The sequence below is a fragment of the Brienomyrus brachyistius genome, unplaced genomic scaffold (genome assembly GCF_023856365.1).
Source record: "Brienomyrus brachyistius isolate T26 unplaced genomic scaffold, BBRACH_0.4 scaffold1235, whole genome shotgun sequence".
In the NCBI taxonomy this organism is placed as follows: domain Eukaryota; kingdom Metazoa; phylum Chordata; class Actinopteri; order Osteoglossiformes; family Mormyridae; genus Brienomyrus; species Brienomyrus brachyistius.
Window position 1 is genome coordinate 27,749 of NW_026043509.1, and position 4,752 is coordinate 32,500.

General features: G+C 37.4%; 1 long non-coding RNA gene across 1 annotated transcript; it reads left to right on the forward strand.

The window, feature by feature from the left end:
- The first annotated feature begins 3,906 nt into the window (after positions 1–3,906).
- On the forward strand, positions 3,907–4,570 carry LOC125730401 (uncharacterized). Its single transcript, XR_007390737.1, has 3 exons — positions 3,907–4,176; positions 4,262–4,370; positions 4,463–4,570. It is a non-coding gene; the product is annotated as an uncharacterized LOC125730401 (long non-coding RNA).
- The last annotated feature ends 182 nt before the right edge of the window (positions 4,571–4,752 follow it).

Sequence of the window (4,752 nt, forward strand, 5' to 3'; positions counted from 1 at the left end):
CAATTGCCAAATGAATTTCCATTTGAGTAAAGAGGCAAAAAGCCCATGGCAAAACGAAATGCAATTCAGTGAATTGTCATTCTATTTTTTATTCAAAACATTATGAAATTAATTAAGGATTGCATAAGCACTTTGCACATTGAATTGCCGATTGCAAAATATATTTTCAAATTACATGCACAGATTAAATATTGAAATGAGAAATGCATGCTCTGATTGAATATTGAATTGACAATTGCAAAATGAATTGCCATTTGAATTTTTGTGCTTATAATCTTCCATACCTTGTTCAGTCCAAGAGCCGTACGTTTGTATTTGGTTAACGTTTGCTCCCTTAACTGTAATCCTTTATTATGTTTATGATTTAAGTTCTGCATTTTAAGTATGTTTAAATACCTTATTATGAAGGATGGCATTAACATTGCGTTCTTAGTGCAGTCAGCCCATGCTAAGTCGGCTGCAGAGCTATTGTGCTAACTCATTTAAATATTGTTTAAATATAAAAGGCTGTTAATTTATCATTCCGGAACGAGATAATTGCTGTTATTTGGCGGTGGTGTGATGTTTACCGGGAGTTCAATTTGGTTGTTGCAGAACCACACGTATATCCCCACGAAAGCAAGTTGCTCTTGTTAATAAAGGCTGGTGGAACGACGGACTGATGCATTCTGACCGATGCACACTCAGGGCTCATAACGCCATAAGCAAGCAACATTAATAGGCGGCACCTCCTTCTTCAACAAGTCCCTCTAATGATTAAAATGCATCAGCAGCTGCAAAGCTATTCACAATCGGACGTGCCATCATCACCCACCTTCACACACAGACTGGGGAGCCCCTTTCAGTCCAGGCAGGAGACCAACACTGAGTCCCGATAAGTGCCAGGCGATGCACGCTCCGGTTAGTACTGAGTTCTCCCCCTTCCTTTAGGCCACTTAAAAAAAAAAATTGGTTCTCGTCCCCTCCCGACCCGCCGAAATGCCTCCGACCCCGAATTTTTTTAAAATTTTTATTTCGTAAAAATCGCATGGAAAACGCCCAAGAATGACGAAATTTGAATTTCCCGTGCATTCCACATCGACGATTGTCGATTCGGAACCACTCGGGAACCCTCGGCGCAGATGCCGTTTTTCCCAGCCATTTTGTTTACACTTACTTTGAGTGGGGAAATTCTCGGATGTTTTCAAGAGGGTCCAGCTGCAGAAGACTGTAGAGTGGAACTCCACAGGAAATATGTCAGCTCCACAGGAAACACGTGATCTTTAAGAACGTAAAGTGGGGCTAATCTTTACGCCGTAAAATGGAGCTCCACAGGAAACACGCCATCTACACTGTGTTTGTACCAAGAGAGAGTCTGGACTAAGTCTTCGAACCTGAAGTAAGTTAAGCGACGCGACAAACATATAAAAATAATATCGTGTGCACACAATATTTGAGTCTAACGTTATGTTGCTTGACGAGCTGTTTTAGCACTTGTCATATAGAGCTGGCTTTCCATGAAAACGTTTAATGTTTACTTTAAAAAAAAAAATGTATTTTTGCTCGTTTTGCTGCAAAGTCTTATTAACCATCTGACAGTTACGTGTATTTAGTTAGAAGCCGTAGAAGCAGTAATCCTTACACTTTGTATTGTGTTTTCTGATATTACAGTTGCCATTAACATTAAAAGGAACATTGTTTTATAAACCAAATTGTAAACATGGATCCCCGTTTAAAAGCGGCTTTGCTTTTTCAAGGTATGTTGCATCCGATTTCATGCGCAGTGAGTTTGTTGATTTTTACTACATATTTTCGATAATCTTTATAACAAATTCTTTTAATAATTTCACCAACATGACAAGTAGATAGTAATAAGCATTGTTTTTAATAAACATCGTTTGTTGATCTCTGTGGTTTGTCTCAGGTTTTCAGTTTACTTTAGAGGCTTTTAATATTTTACTTAGACCTTTTTCATATGCATGCTATCAGTATGGAATAAATTGCTTAAATATAATTTCATTCAGTTGATTTATACTAGTATATTTTTGCTTACAGACAAAATTATACGGCGGTGCACACTACCATGCCGGGACAAGGTACATTGTCACCCGGACTTGGCTTCCTCCCTACAACTGTGAGCCACTTCAATCCCTTCCTGTAAGTACAAATTTTCCTGGGTGATTATTATTTAGAACTAGTGTAAGAGTACTTCATGTAAAATATTGATCTCCATTCAGAATGATGCAGAGAGGAAGGACATTATTGTGTTCCCACTATGGACTCCTGGGCATTTTTAGCTTTGTGTATGTAGGAGCACATCAATACCATACAATACACTTAACCGAATAAAAGCCCAAAAGTCTGAGGATGTTAGGATTTTAAGATTTTATTGTAATTGTGTCAGTTACATCTTGGTACAGCTTTAATTTACGCATTTTAAGCCATGGGCAACTACTGTGAATCATTGACTGACTGTTATTGCAATGGCATTGCTTAAACACCTTGAGTAACTGTCTCTTAGGTGATGAAGCCAGGTATAAAAGAAATGTTCTTTCTCGACTCATGATGTGCTAAGAAAAGGACATGATTTGGTGGCCACCAATATGTGTCACTCTTGAGGTCAATTTTCTGTTTATGTTAGTGTGCAGGAACCTGTTCAGTGTTCCAGGTTAAGTACATTTTAGATCACGTTCTGATCTATTTTGTGTTCAGCATGTCTTCAGTTTATTCAGTGAATTCACATGCTTACTTGACAGACCTGTACTGTGGAGTACAGCCTTTTGATTAAAAGGTGATACATCAGATGTTAAATCAGATATTTAAATAATAGTATTAAAACACCTAGAAGATGAGTTCTGACAGTAGAATTGGTTTATCCGATATAGTTACCAAATTATGTCATTAAATTGTCGTTATAATTGGGCAGTGCAGTTCAGTCTGAATAAATGTGTCAGCTAAATGCTGTAAATGTTAAAATATGATGAAACAGAAATTACAGAACTTCTGTAGAGGTTGATCAAGACTAAGCATATGAATGAACTTTCGGGTCAGTCCATGCCAAATCAACCAGGGGCTCCATGGGCATCATTCCTGGTTTTGATGAAAACTTGGTATTTAAAATTTGATCCTTATAGAGAACACTGGAAATTCCCCAAGTTTTATTGAAAAATTCTGATGCAGTCCAAAGTTATGGCCCTTTCAAATTTGGGTGCCACGCCCCTTTTTTGCACTCACGAATCACGCATGTAATTTGTAAGGGTTTTCAAGAGACCATATGTACGCTTCTAAGCATGCTAGAGAGCTGAAAATTGCTCTCCTGGTATACTTTTCCCTGCTCTTTCAGAATCTGGCATTAAAATTAAGCTCACGGGAAGCACTTCAAAGCTATGGACTTGCAAACATCAGTTTTTGGTTCACTTTGGACTGCATCTGAATTTTTCAATAAAACTTGGGGAATTTTCAGTGTTCTCTATAAGGATCAAAATACCAAGTTTTCATCAAAATCAGGAATGATGCGCATGGAACTTTTCTGGACATTGGTTGATTTGGCACGGACTGACCCTTTCACATTTTGCTAATTGTGTACAGGCTGTGTTTTTAAGCCTGTTTATAAAGAGCATGCTGCTGCAGCATTAACAGTTAACAGTTGTTAACAATTAATACTTTATTTGTACTAGCAGTAATTTCTGTAAGTTATATCTTAAAATAACAGGAGCTTGCAGAGAATATCAGTCCAGGGGAGTGGTCTGAAATGAATGGCTTTGAGTTGGAGGTATGTGATCATGTGTGTGATAATATAGAGATTTTCTAATACAGGTTTATTGATGAAATGTGATTAAAGAGTGTTTTATCCCATTGTGATAATAAAGGGGTTTCCAAGCCAAGACTTTGAGGTTGACTGTGGCATCTACATGTTGAATGGTAAGATTCGTCATTCAGATATTTTTGGACTGTCAAGATGCTTTTGAGAATAAGTCATGAACATTGACATTTATTTTTTAATTGACAGTCTGCTTTATATGTGGTGCTGGATGCTCCCTTTTATTACACCATAGTAAGTAGCTCTTTTTAGAGAGCAATAAAGTATGTGTGCAAAGAAGTCACTAAATGACACTAAATTGATTTTTAATAGTTAGACATGCCGAAATTGCGGAAATGGTGGTGCCTGCTGCTAATGGAAAACTTCGATCTCCGAAGGTCAGTGTGTGTGTGTATCTGTTAAGTTTGACTGAAAAATGAAATTAAAGACACATTATTAATATCAGTATTTCTCCATTATAAGTTATGGGAAGGTATTTGCACACTGGACAAAGGAATCAGAGGCTGTGCTGAGAGGTGAACATGCACCTGTATTCAGACTAAGAAAGCGCAAATCTGTGGAACTTAGCCTGGTCAGTGCACACTTTAAACCTTACTTTTAGCAGTAAATTGTTTTACTTCTGAAAAAGTGTTATAATAATGTTTCTTCCTATGCTTCTGACAGAAACCAGCAGAAGGGATGTGCTGGATGGAGACAACATAGAATCCAAGGAGCCATTCCTCTTTGGTTTTCAGGTCCAAGAGGACATGGAATTATTTTTACAGGCCTGTGGTTGACCAGCGGGGCCTTCGGGTTAATGCTGTCTGTTATAAGAATGATTAAAATTACTGGCACATGAGTGTGTTGATTATTATTTTTTTATTTCATCCTGTTTGTTGTTGCCTTCTAAATAAATGTAACAGTTTATTAAATATAATTATTACATGTCGATCATCATTTATACAACTAGTGTG